The sequence below is a fragment of the Astyanax mexicanus genome, chromosome 21, assembly GCF_023375975.1.
Source record: "Astyanax mexicanus isolate ESR-SI-001 chromosome 21, AstMex3_surface, whole genome shotgun sequence".
NCBI lineage: Eukaryota > Metazoa > Chordata > Actinopteri > Characiformes > Acestrorhamphidae > Astyanax > Astyanax mexicanus.
Window position 1 is genome coordinate 7,859,996 of NC_064428.1, and position 14,189 is coordinate 7,874,184.

The 14,189-nt window shown below is 34.6% G+C and overlaps 1 protein-coding gene and 1 long non-coding RNA gene across 8 annotated transcripts in view; one reads left to right on the forward strand and one right to left on the reverse strand.

The window, feature by feature from the left end:
- Positions 1-14,189, forward strand: part of LOC111190302 (uncharacterized) — a 492,977-nt gene that overhangs the window by 78,340 nt on the left and 400,448 nt on the right. The window lies entirely within an intron of this gene.
- Positions 7,383-8,153, reverse strand: LOC125785737 (uncharacterized). Of its 2 annotated transcripts, XR_007428078.1 has the most exons (3): positions 7,998-8,153; positions 7,641-7,858; positions 7,383-7,550 (listed from the first exon to the last, which is right to left on the reverse strand). It is a non-coding gene; the product is annotated as an uncharacterized LOC125785737 (long non-coding RNA). The 2 variants fall into 2 exon arrangements; XR_007428077.1 differs by having other exon boundaries at positions 7,641-8,153.

Consider the following 14,189-nt stretch of genomic DNA (forward strand, 5'->3'; position numbering starts at 1 on the left):
AATAGCAGGTGTAAATCTAGTATAACTAATACACAATTTAAAATTTACAGATTATTAATAATAAATAAGAGGCTATGTGAAGCCAACTACAGCTGGATCTTAGCATTAGACTTAACCAGGTTCTGTCAGTGATACAGACATATAAAAAAGAGCACTGTTTGGACTGAGTGTGGCCAACACTGAGTGTTGGTTCAGGATAAAGGAGACGAACAAAAGTGTGAGAAGTATCTCCAGTCATTATTCAGGTAGAAATTTAGATACTGGGGTTTAAAATACTTCTGTAGAAGTTAAAGTATTAACTTAAGTATCAACTTTTACTTAAGTAAAATTGTAAAATAAACCAATAGGGTGTCTGAATGGTATATGTTTATACTTCTCATCCAATCACAATCAGATTCACTCTATCTGGATGAAGAGATTTATCTGGATATGGGTTTTAATGAATGATGAGAAGCTGGAATGAAAATGAGGCTGTTTTTAAAATGTAGAGAGTAGAAAATTCAGATAATTGTGTAAAAGAGTTACTCCTGGAAAGTATAGGTAACCAACATTTCTACTTAAGTAACGTATCAAAGTATTTGTTCTTTGTTATTTGACACCTCTGGAAGGAAATAGTTGTTTCAGGATAAGAGAGGGAGAGGAGTGTAACACCTTAGCCCATGTCTGTCTTCTGTTTCTCCCTCATTTGCTCTCTTGTGCTCCTGCCCCTCTGTTTTCCTGTCAAGTGTTCCCAGCCATGTGCTTTTGTTGTGTTTTTGTACCTGTCTCCACCCTAGCTCCGCCCCAGCCCTGCCCTAGCAATTAGTGTTCTCACCTGTGTCTTGTCCGTAACCCCGCCCCCTCGTCATCCAAGCCCAGGTGTTTCTCACTCTCCTCATGTATTTAAGCCCCTCTGTTTGAATGTGCAGGGTCGAGTCTTTTGTATCCTTGCTGTCCGTATGTATCCTTGTCAAGCCTTTTGTGTGATACCTAGCTGTGTATGTGTCAGGTTGGTCTTTGTTTCTTAGTCTGTGTTTCTTAGTCTTTGTTTCTTAGTCTTTGTTTCTTAGTCTTTGTTTCTTAGTCTTAGTCCCTTAGTCTGTGTATCTTAGTCTTTGTTTAAGTTTTATTTTATCCTAGCCTTGTTTTTTGTAAGTTTTTGCGTTACCCGCGTTTTGTTTACTGTTTTAATTTATCTTGTTTGTTTAATAAATATATAATCTGCACTTACGTCCATCCCTTCCTCATACGTAACAAGGAGAAGAATGTTTGGTGGTGTTCAAATAAAAAGGATTATTTTTGTATTTGTTTATTTTAATCTTGCACATATGGAACTAAGGTGATGACGTTTATAATAATATTTTTGGCAACAATGTAATTAGTAACATCATATCCCTACTATATCACTCAATTACTTGTAGACAACATGTTGCACACATTTGAAACTTAAGTACAAACATAAAAAACAAACATGATGCTGCTTCTGTAATGTCAGTAGCTTTTATTATTTTGACAGTGGGTGCACAGCGATTGACTATAAATAGCTCTGGAACAGAGAACATTAGCGTTAGTGTTTTGAAAGAATTAGTAGATTAGTAGATTCAGGTTTTTGTGTTGTGAGAACAAAATGTGCTTTTGTGCAGAAAATCAACTATTCAGTTCATTGTATGAAGTGAGTGTGTTTCTGTATTTAGAGTTTAGAAAAAGTGTCTAAAGTACTGGTAAACGCTTCTTAGCAGCTGTAAAAAACTGTAATTAGCCTCCTATGCACACTGACTCGTCACATAATCAAACGCCTGTCACACAGATTTACAATCAGCAATCAGCTTTAGCATGAAAGAGAAACAGGTGAGCTCAGCCCAATTAGAGCAGGTACACTGTAGCATCCATCATCCAGACTTTCAGAAATGAGAATAGGTAAGAAATCTACTCTCAAAACTGCAGTACTGCATATAAATACAGTATGACTGAGTACAGTAGTACAGTATTACCTGTGGACTGTTCTGTAGGACTGCAGGACTTTGACTGGGCCACTCCAAAATCTTCACTGTGTTTTTCTTCAGCCATTCAGAGGTGGACTTGCTGGTGTGTTTTGGATCATTGTCCTGCTGCAGAACCCAAGGACTTTTTGGTAAACAGAGAAATTCATCTTTTCATTTATCACAGCAAGTCTTCCAGATCCTGAAGCAGCAAAACAGCCCCAGACCATCACACTACCACCACCATGTTTTACTGTAGGTATGAAGTTCTTTTATTGAAATCTGTTGTTACTTTTATGCCAGATGTAATGGGACACACACCTTCCAAAAAGTTCAACTTTTGTCTTATTGGTCCACAGAGAATCTTCCCAAAAGTCTTGAGGATCATCAAGATGAGCTTTAATGTTCTTTTTGCTCAGCAGTGGTTGTTTATCTTGGCACTCTGACATGCAGGACATTTTTGTCCAGTCTCTTTCTTATGGTGGAGTCAGGAACACTGACCTTTATTGAGGCAAGTGAGGCCTGCAGTTCTTTTGATGTTGTTTTGGGGCATTTTGTGGCCTCTTGGATGAGTCGTCTCTGCACTCTTGGGGTAATTTAGGTTGGCCGGCCACTCCTGGGAAGGTTCACCACTGTTCCATCTTTTTACCATTTGTGGATAATGATTCTCAGTGTAGTTTGCTGGAGTCCTTTAGAAATGGCGTTTTAACCTTTTTCAGACTGATGGATCTTAATATCTTTCTTTTCTTTTCTTTTCGTTCCTGAATTTCTTTGGATTTTTTTGAGTATCTTTTGATCTACTTCGCTTCGTCAGGCAGGTCTTATTTAAAGTATTTCTTGATTAAGAACAGGTGAGGCACTAATCAGGGCTGGGTGTGGCTGGAGAAATTGAACTCTGATAAACCACAGTTATGCATTTTGTTTACTTGTGTTGTCCTTAATATTAAAGAGTGACAAACATGCAAAAAAAAAGAGAAATCATGAAGGGGAAACACTTTTTTACACCACTGTCTATATTTCACTATTGTAATCATAGTGATTGTGCTTCTCAATAGTGATCATTCCGTGTCTATTTCTGTTTTAGGGAGTTCTTGATGTTGCTGCAGTAGAGCACCAGTTCCTTTTTACAGTTTTTTCCAAATGTTTAAACGCATTTCTAGAAACTCAGTTTCTCAAAACTCTAAACACAAACTGAAAATGATTAACTGCTTTGTTCAAACTTCCAACAAAACAACACACACAGAACATCAAATAAACACTGACAAGATAAATTCAGAGCACTTTTATCAGAAGTATTTGGTTGTGTTTTTGACTTCATGAGGCCGCTGTACAAATTCAAATGCATTCAATTCCATAGAAATATGTTGGCTTTCTGTTCTTTATATTTTTATTTGATGCGGTGTACTATTTGGTGAGACCCCCCCCCCCCCCCCCCCCCCCCCCTCAAATTGCATTTACAGTACTACATGTATATACAACACAAATGTAAGCCATTTTTACTGTATGTAGTTTGTTGCAAAACTGTAATTTTCACTTATTTAATGAGAAACATGACGAGGAAAATCAGATCACATACAAAGACGTAACAAACATGTATTTAATGTTGATGTGTTTGAAGGTCAGTGATTCTTAGGTGATCAAGGTGTACTAAATGATGCAGTTTGTGTTTAGTGATTTGTAAAGCTGTGATTTAGAATGATATCTGAGTGAGAACATGTGGAATTGTGCTCAGAGTTTAGCAGTTTGGAGTCACAATGTTACACATGAGCTTCATGTTTTTGGATTTGTGTGCATAGTTCCACATTTTGTGTTTATACAATGTGGAAAAACTGTAATTGATGAGGTTGGATTCAACCTCACAAAAAGACTCAGGAGGAGAAGGAATATCATCAGCCAGCGCAGAGGGAACATCACAATGTGTGCAGCAATTACCCACAACAGCATCATCCATCACCATGCTACCCTTAACTCCTACAACACCGCCCATCTGATCACATTCCTGTACACCCTACACACCACACTCATTCCACCAGATCAGACAGACGCCCAGAGCAGCTCAGGTACGCTGTCATTTGGGATAACGTAAGTTTCCACCGGGCTGCTCTGGTTAGTAACTGGTTTACCACCCCCCACGATTATCAGTTGTTTATCTCCCTCCATATTCTCCATTCCTCAATCCTATTGAGGAATTATTCCACCTGGAGATGTGAAGTATCTCCTAACCTAACTTCACAAACAGGTATACCCCTTCTCCAAGCTATGGAAGATGCATGTGGAGAAATAGCAGTTGATGCTTTTCATGGCTGGATTCACCATGCTAGATGATATTTCCTCATCATGCATGGTTTAGAAAAACAGTGCTGTGATGTGGATGAGGTGCTGTGGCCAGACCTAAACAGAAGAGAGGATGCAGTAACTTTATACAGTAAATTATTCTGCTCTTTTGTATGTAGACGACTGTATGAACATATTTGTGTTAGTTGGGATATACACTGTGTGCATTATTTTTGTTTAAACAATTTGACATATTTATTTACTGTATATTTGTGTGCTCTGAGTATAAAAACAATATTCTAAAATATTTTACAACACATGTATTGAATGAGCTGTCTGTAGAAGGAGTAACACTGAACATTAAAGGATTAAGTCATTAGGATGAATGAAGAAGAAGAAGAAGTGTTTTACATTGAGCTCATCAGTGTTTAACTGTATACATTTGTATTCATATGATGGTTTGTATGTTTCTTCTGAAAACAAAACACCATTTTGAGAAGAGAAAACATTGATTTGAATGTAAAGTTTAATTTGCAGGTAAATTGAAGGGTTTTGCATATTGTGTGTGTGTTTGTTTGATTTGTGTGTAGAGTTCTGAGAGTATGAGACATGCTTTTAGAAAATGTGTTTAAACAATAGAGAAAAACTTATAATATTAGATTCTTCTATTTAAGCAGGAATAAATACTTGGGATGTGTGTCAGTCCACTTCTCTAGATTTTGATCATTTTCCTATAGTATGTGAATTTGGTAGAGATTAATAGGATGGGGATTGATTTTTTGTGGAGGTGAAATTTTTTGTAAATGTTTTCTGTACTTCGTCAGACATTGACAAATGTAATGATGTTTTATGTGATATTTTATGTGAGTCGAATAAGAAGTCTGTTCCTTTTAAAAAACCTTACCTGAAGAAGAAGAAGAAAGCCGTCTCTTGTTGGAGAGAGGAATGCTCTGAGGCTGTTATTACTCATAATAAAGTTAGAAACGCTCTTCTACCCTGTGATTTAGTGGGTTACAAAAAGGCTCAGGCAGTGAGAAGTGAGAAAAACAGTTAAAATAAAAAAAATATTTACTGACGATCTTTTTGCAGCATGATTGGGCCAGATATTCCTGTGTGTGATGTGTGGAATATGATTTAAAAAATTAGGTCTATAAGGAATGGTAGTGTCATACCTGTACTGCAGAGTGGGGGAAAAAAGAGGCGGAGTCAGACTATGACAAGGCAGAGATGCTGGATCAGGAATTTGTTAAAATTCACTGCTCAGTAAACCATAAGCAATAATATGTTATAAAGTGTTACCATGCAGTAATAAAGTTCAGATGCAGCATCCCGGGACATTGCTCTGAAGAGAGAACTGCAGCAGTGCTTTAGACTGTAGAGTAGCTATAAGCTGTGGTCTGTTGGGTTTAAGAAATGTTATGAATGGATTCCAGGCATCGTTAAAGTCTGGTATATGCTTCTTTTAATGAGTGTGATTTGTTTCCATTGAGATGTATTCTAAAATGAAGTTTATCCAGTGAGTGATGTGACTTGAGTTCCTTGATTTTTTTATAGTTCAGCAAGGGGTTATTGAATTTAGATGGGAGGTGTATAATAGAGTTGCAACTCAGGATGGTGGAGAGTGTTTCAGTGACTTTGGTCAAAAAGGAGTGAAAGGAATGATATAGCCATGTCAGTGGCGTGAGGATAATTGCCTGTGCTCCATAACGTGCACTGAGAACAGATCTCAGTGTCGGCTGATGTCATTTTAAACTTGTAGGCCAGTTTTAATCCTGAAGGTTCATCAAACACTGTTTAGGCTCCAAATGCAGAGAGTGTGTTTGATTTTTTGTGGGTTCCTGCACATGTTGAGGTGAGTAGAGGTGAACGCAGTCTGTTCAGAAGTCATGCTTCAGACTCCAGCTCAGTAGGTATGGGAGATAAATCCTGCCAAAAATACAACTTGAAAAAATAAAAACACTAAAATGAAAATGGCAATGTTTTACACTTTCTTTTTCCACACATGTGTGAAAATATTATGACAACATTAAAAACTAAATTAAATCACTTAATTTGCAAATTATTTTTTCACTTCAGCACAGGTTATATGTGGCAAAGATAAAATTTAAATTAAAAAATTTAAAAATAATGGGTATTTCACAGTCAAATCAAAATGGAAATGCTAATTGTTAAAAGAAAAATAAAAGCTTTACATTTATCCTCGCCTTTTCTTGATAAATTGCATACTATATGTCAAAAATAAATCAAAATGCAATGATTACGTTTTTATTTATTAGTCCTTGCAAAGGGCTGCATGTCTGAGAGAATTAAAATAAAAACACAAAATGGAAAAATTAATAAAAAAGTGACTTTATGTGATTGAGTTTTTGGTGTGGACGGCGCTTTAAGTGCCAAAATAAAAAGGCAAATGCAAAGAAAGATTAGCGCTCTCTACTGGTGATTTACTTCTCATTTTCCACTTTTCTTTTTTATTTTCCACTTTTCTTTTTAATTTTCTTCACCAGCATGCAAATACATGTAAATGAACAGTAGGCGGGGCTACAACTACTGAATCTCCGGTAAGAGAGGGGAAGGTGCTGGGTTACAGTGGGCAGCTCTGCAGAGTAAACTGAGGATCGCTGCTGATGAACCGCAGCCTCAGCCGTGTTCAGGAACCTCACAGCTTCAAGAATCTCGAGACGCTTCAGTGGAGAGAGAGACGGTTTAAAGTAGGTAGCTAGTTAGTTAGTTAGCTAAGCTAGCACTAGCTAATTAACCAGCAATCTACTTTAACTGTCTCTCTCTCCACAGAAGTGTCTGCGGGCTGCTGAGGCTGCGGTTCAGTAGCAGCATTACCTGCTGTAAACCAGAGCCTTACACCAGTCAAGCTCTCCACGCTTTAAATTTAGATGCGCGTATACTCACAATATTACAGTAAACAGACACGCAGGCTGATAGCACGCTAAAATAGCACAGAGAAGGAGAGACAGACACTTTTCAATCGCTTATATTAATTTACACACATACATTACGCTCAGAAACAAGTAGGAAAACGGATTAAAATCACTCACCTCTCTGTAGATTTTGTACAGTACATTATCTATTTGATATAATTGTAACACTAAGCAGGTTCTGAACAAAAAGATGAATCAACCGAAATGGGAGGGCAAATTAATTTGAAACAGCTTTTACCTTTATTTAATCCAAAAATACTCAATTGTAAAAAACAGCATCAATGATAGAATCTACTTCATTAGGCCAATTTACTAAAAATATACAACAAACAGATACTAGCAAAATATATGTTTCACAGTGATAAAACAGTGACATAGATTAAATCTGCAATCAAGAAAAAAACAAAATTAATATATTTTACCTCCTTGCAGAATATACAGGTTCACTGTATTTATCTTCAAAAAAACAACCTACCATATACAGCAACCATGACAACCATAAGAATCTCATGTGGGCTCCACACCAAAGTTATCCACCAAAATCAGCACCTACAGATCACATAATACACCATTAAGCATACATGCTCAGAATTTCCCCCTTTAAACTCATACTGAATACTAACCCTTTAAATGCAGCCACAGCTCCCCTCAGTGGCCAGCAATCCCCAGCACAATAGAGTGTTTCCCTCTGAGCTACAAACAATAACAACTACATTTAATTATAGCCACTAAAAGACCGTTTCTGCTTCACACAGAGCCATGCTGACTACCTATACATTAAAAATGGGTTTAATTCTCAGAGTAAGCACAATAAAAACGCTATTTTACTTACTTTTAGTGTTCCCAGAGCCCACGCAGCATGGCCGAGTACATACACACTACTGACCCACTGGCTGCCGCCATTCCTAGCTTACGCTACAGCCCTCAGCTACCGTAATAGACGCAGTAGCGCCCCTACCGTAATGCACTTAATATGGGAGCCCATTATATAATGCCATAACAATTCCACCAGTGCTTAAGAGAGAGTCATTTTTGGATATGACCAGTGCATTCTGAAGTGTTATTTAATTTATTTTATTTACTTAGCAATTTATTATAATGCCATTAATAATTAAGTATTTAGATAAGAGATGAGTTTCTCATGATTTTCCATAATGCCAGAACAGTTCTGCTACCAAAGATGTAGTCTTAGGCTATCACCCCTGCAAGTGTGGGAAAATTTCACTATATTGTTTATTTTATATTATTATTTTTTTTAATCCATTTTAAATTTTAATTTATCATGATTTTCCTTAATGCCACAACAGGTGAAAGAGGTAGTCCTAGGCTATCACCCTGCAAGTGTGGGCACATTTAACTCTATTGTATATTTAAAGGGGGAAACAGGGAGTGGGTGCTCTGTATAAATCAGTTCTGCTGCTACTTCACTATTTAAGGTGGAATAGAATATTAAGGAAGTTTCAGAGTGTTTTGGTGAACTTTGGGGAAGTTTAAAGGAGTACTAGACATTATAAAACTATCACTATTTGTTCACTATTCTCTTTTCTGCTACAGAGTTTGGTTAATATATGTTTACTGTGGTTCTGTGAGGATTTTAAGGTGGTGGAGACAGAACTGATTTATACTGAGCTCCCCCTCCCTGTTTCCCCCGTTATATCAGAAAATCACTGCTCACCGCTAGAGGGAGCCCGCGAGAGAGTCCTCAATGCATGGAGGTGAATGGAGCTAAACAGCTAAAAACTCTAATTAAATATAGTTTAACTATTTCTCCAGGATATTTCTTTAATTTTAGAAATTTGAATTAAGTATTTTACTAACAAACGCAAAGAAATCTAACATGTATATTTCAGTTTTTCTACAGTAAACATGTTTTATACAATAGAGACGCTGCATTACTGCTACTGTGATCTGATTGGTTGGTGAGCTGATACTGGAGTTACAGTCAGAGCTCGTTTAAAAGCTTTATAATTGGAGTTTAAAAGCTTTTAAATTATATCTATATTGCTGAAACATTTAATATATTTATTTGTTGAGGAACTTTTTCAATAATAAAACGATCAAATATTTATAAAATATAATTTTTTCTCCATAAGAAACCATTAATTTAGGGCTGACTCTGGAGCGCCCTCTGGTGGTGTAATAAACCCGTAAGACTTTCTGAAGTGGGCATTCTCCTCACTATACATTCTCTGCTCGAAGCTTCAGAACACAGTGTACATTATCTGCATCTGGAGGCTCAAACCTCAGAGTGCTTTGTGTATCTAGTGGACAGATTTTAAAACATTAAAAACATGATATTTAATGTTACAAAAAACGGATAAAACTAAATAGTTTGTTGTGCCACTGATAGAAAAGAACATTGAATAAAGGTTATTTTTTTGGTTGCATTACATCATTTAAGGTTGATGATGGAAAAACAAACTTAAAACAACATTTATTTAACATTCCTAATAGGCATCATCGGTTAGTGTTAGTCTGATAATTAATCAACTTACATTTAAAGGTTTTGAAAAGGTTTGTACAATATTAGATTATCTACTATATATACTATTATCTATTATTATAATACTATACTGGATTGTCTACTCTCACATTAACACTTTTAGTTGAAAGATGCTTCCCACAAATAATAATTAATCATAATTCATATTAATAATTATTATTTATTTCTAAAGTGCAAGGCCACAGTACAGACTATGAGAATAGAATACAAACAAACTGCCTGAATGATTATATTGGATGTCTGAGATCAACGTTGTTTCAATGCATTACCAATGGAAAAATTAACGTTACTTCAATTTCTTTTTGGTATCTGGGACATGTCTTTAAGCCCTTATTGCTGAGGTTTATATACTGTATAATCACTTTAATGGCTGAATTATTTAATTTATTCTATTATACGACAATAAACAGAAATATATTTTAAATAAATATAGAATACACACAGAAAAAATATTTACTGTTGTAATTTTATTACATTCACAGCGTTGCTGGTTTTTCACCTTTTCATGTTATTATTATCTGTTAATATTTACAAAATCTCTCGACCATAGAGTGTATAGAGAGGAGAATGCCCACTTCAGAATATCTTCTGAGTTTGTTTTGCCACCAGAGGGCGCTCCAGAATCAGTCATAAATTCATAGATTGATATAGAGCATTTTTATACTGAACAGTGTTCTCATTTCATCAAAACAGAACCATATTAAACTATTTCAGCACTGCAGATATAATTTTAAAGCTTTTAAACTCCAGGTATAAACCTTTAAACGAGCTCTGACTGTAACTCCAGTATCAGCTCACCAACCAATCAGATCACAGTAGAAAAACTGAAATATACAAGTAAAATGTCTTTGCTTTTTTGGTAAAACATTTTATTCTACTTTCTAAAATTAAATTAAACGAATATTCTGGAGAAGTAGTTAGGCTGTATTTAATTAGAGCTTTTAGCTGTTTAGCTCCATTAACCTCCATTCATTGAGGACTCTCTCGCGGGCTCCCTCTAGCGGTGAGCAGTGATTTTCTGATATAACGGGGGAAACAGGGAGTGGGAGCTCAGAGCTTCATTACTAAAGATCAGCATCAATAAAAAAAAACTTAAAGTTCTGAAGAGGGTTTTAGTTTTAAAGCATGTAAAATACTCATTCATAGTATTCATAGAAATATCTAGCTATTTAAACGTGTCCAAGAATTCCAGAAATGAACAGTTCTAATACTTTTTTATGATGTTTTGTTGCTTTATGAACGTAATACTTTGCAGTTAGAATAAAAAAATTAACAGCAGATTCAAGATATTTTTTAATTTAAAGTAGCAAATTATGCCTTTGACATAACAAAAAAATATTCAAATTCACACAATAAAACTCCATTACAACACAAGGAAAGATGAGCCAGGTTTTAATCACAATTACCACAAAATGTACAAATATTTTGTATGGCATAGTATTAAATTATCACATAATTAAAAGGGTAGATGTTATGAAGTGTATTGCTTTCTCCCAGTAAATATTTTCAATAAGGGAATTCCAATAAAAATGAAGCTTTCTGAGATATTTTGAGTTAAATGTCTCTGAAATAAATGTATTATTACAGGATCTGTCTAGAAGAGAAATAAGTTCAGGAACATGATTTATACAATTTAATTCAGTTTTTATTAAATTATTAATTATTAACTAGAGGAAATAACTTTAATAATAGTGAAACTGAATGTGAAATTGGTTATTTAAACACCGTCCCTTAAGAAAGTAACCTTTGACATCACAACCTTCACACTGCTTTATTTTCAAAGGAATCAAAAGTTGCCTTCCACCAGTGTGGAACCGGTCGACACATTTCCACTAAAAATATGGTTTGTTTGGAAAAGTTTCTCCCAGCTGGAACCGAGGAACAGTCGGTTTTTCATCGTAAAATAAAGCTGTTTTGTGTAACTCTCTTTGTTGATGACGGATTCTGTGATGTATCATCGGTTTCACTAAAACTGATGCTGGTTTTATGAGAAGCACCACAGTTCTTATAAGTCTGAACAGAACCTGTTCCAGAACCAGAGTTCTCCTGGTATTTTGGTGGAAGTAAAAAATTCTGATATAACAGTTCTATGTGTTTTCACTAATATTTACAGCTGGAAGAATGTTTAAACTGGATAAAATTTATAATGGACAGTTTAAAGGATATAAAAAATGTTATTTTCCTCTCTCATAATCTTTACCTTATTTAATATAAATATAATAAATATTAGGTGCAATTAAAGAACTGATTAACTAGATAAGCTGCTTCACATGCAGGACCAACATGATATATCCTTTAAAACGGGCCACGTGCTAATTGGAGTCCGAAACTTAATCCGAGCTGATTTATGGAGAGACTGACCCACTTCCTGTTTCCCCCGTTATATCAGAAAATCACTGCTCACCGCTAGAGGGAGCCCGCGAGAGAGTCCTCATTGAATGGAGGTGAATGAAGCTAAACAGCTAAAAACTCTAATTAATTATAGTCTAACTACTTCTCCAGGATATTCATTTAATTTTAGAATATAAAATAAAATATTTTACTAAAAATTAAATAAATCGTACCTGCATATTTCAGTTTTTCTACAGAAAACAGGTTTTGTACAGTAGAGACTGCATTACTGCTACTGTGATCTGATTGGTGGGTGAGCTGATACTGGAGTTACAGTCAGAGCTTATTTAAAATGTTTATAACTGGAGTGTAAAGGCTTTAAAATATCTGCTGCTCTGAAACATTTAATAGTGTTTGATTAAATGAGATATTTTTTTTTAGTATAAAAATAATGATCAAACATTTATAAAATATGATTTTGCTCCGTATCAACCTATTCATTTTTGGACTGACTCTGGAGTGCCTCTGGTGGTACAACAAACCCAGAAGATATTCTTAAGTGGGTATTCTCCTCTCTGTACATTCTCTGGTTGAGAATTTTGTAAATATTAACAGATAATAAAAGTGAAAATGTAATATAAATATATTTCTTTAATGTGGTTTAATATAATACTTTAAATTATTCAGCCATTAAAGTGATTAAACAGTATATAAACCCCAGCAATGAGGCTTTAAAAACATGCCCCAGATAGCAAAAATAAACTGAATCAACATTCGTTTTTCCATCAGCATTGATCTCCAACATCAGAACTGATTTATTTAGTTTATGGTTTTATATGTATGCTTTCTATTAAACCTCACTTACATTAAATCTGTATATACTGTTTGTATTTTATTCTTATATTATGTACTGTGGTCTTGCAGAGTACAATGTTACATTTAAATAATAAATAATTAATATTAATATTTGAGTGAAGCACAAATGTGAGAGTAGATTTAGAGTCAAAACTGTTCAAAACCTTAATAAACATTAATTCCATTATCAGACTAACACTAACTGATGATTCCTATTAGGAATGTTAAATAAACGTTGTTTTTAGTTTGTTTTTCCATCATCAACCCTAAATGATGTAATGCGACCAAAAAATAACGTTTATTCAATGTTCTTTGTTTTTGGGGGCACAACAAACTCTTTAGTTTTATCAGTTATTTTATTCTGACATTAAATATTATGTTTTTAATGCCCTGAAACACAGTTTTAAAATCTGGTCACTAGATACACAAAGCACTCTGAGGTTTCAGCCTCCAGATGCAGATAATGTACACTGTGTTCTGAAGCTTCGAGCAGAGAATGTATAGAGAGGAGAATGCCCACTTCAGAAAGTCTTACGGGTTTATTACACCACCAGAGGGCGCACCAGAGTCAAAATAAGTGGTTTCTTATGGAGAAAAATCATATTTAATAAAAAATATTTGTTATTTTTAAGCTTATTTTTTTATTTCGGAAACAAATAATATTATTAAATGTTTCAGTATTACAGATATAATTTTAAAGCTTTTAAACTCCAGTTATTATCCTTTTAAACAAGCTCTGACTGTAACTCCAGCATCAGCTCATCAACCAATCAGATCACAGTAGCAGTAATGCAGCGTCTTTACTGTATAAAACCTGTTTACTGTAGAAAAACTGATTTACATTTTTATACATTTTTCTTTGATGTGGGAGGCGGGGTTTTAAGTGCATGTTTCTCAGTGCTGCCTGATTAAGTTCAATAGGTTTAATTCTTAAAGTTTTAAAGAGGGTTTAAATTTTCAAGGCATTTTAAATACTTATTTAGCTTCTTTTCATTGAATTATAAAGCTATTTAAACGAGTCCACTATATTGGACTCTGTAATATATTGTGTACAAATGATGAAATACATAAGTCAGTGTAAAATGTAATACTTGTTTGACTCTAAAACACAAACCATTAGTTATTAAGAACAAATAAAAAATAATGTCAATAATAATATTAACTGGAAAAATGAATCAATAGGAACACAAGGCTTATATTTTTTGTTAAAAATGTCATTACTGCTTTTTAGAAAATAACAGCTCTAATGCTTTTTATGATTTATGATTCATATATCATATATTTGGGTGTATTCTTCAAAAATATTTCTTTATGAATGCAGTAAGAATAAAAAAA